This window comes from Ochotona princeps, chromosome 3, assembly GCF_030435755.1.
Source record: "Ochotona princeps isolate mOchPri1 chromosome 3, mOchPri1.hap1, whole genome shotgun sequence".
Lineage (NCBI taxonomy): Eukaryota > Metazoa > Chordata > Mammalia > Lagomorpha > Ochotonidae > Ochotona > Ochotona princeps.
The window spans coordinates 22,595,986-22,596,284 of record NC_080834.1 but is presented as its reverse complement, the minus strand read 5'-3'; positions in this window follow the sequence as shown (position 1 = coordinate 22,596,284).

Below are 299 nucleotides of genomic sequence, written 5' to 3'. Positions count from 1 at the left end.
GATGTTTAAAAGATTTGTAGTAATGTTTTATGGACAGTTATCCTATCTTCCCTGTCTCTTATTAGAGCTTAACCCAGAGAGGAACCGTCCATGGCCATTGCTCTTCACTTTCCAAGACACAGGGCAAGGAGCATTCTGCTTGAACTGTCGTAACTTAAGGTCCTCGAAGAACAACTTCATTAAGTGGTCATAATAACATAGAGTGACTATCTGCTATTGGGGAGGAAGTAATGGCCTGTGCCTAGATAAATCAGATTATGTTCTGAGAAATGTACCGACACAATAATTTGGTAGCCAAC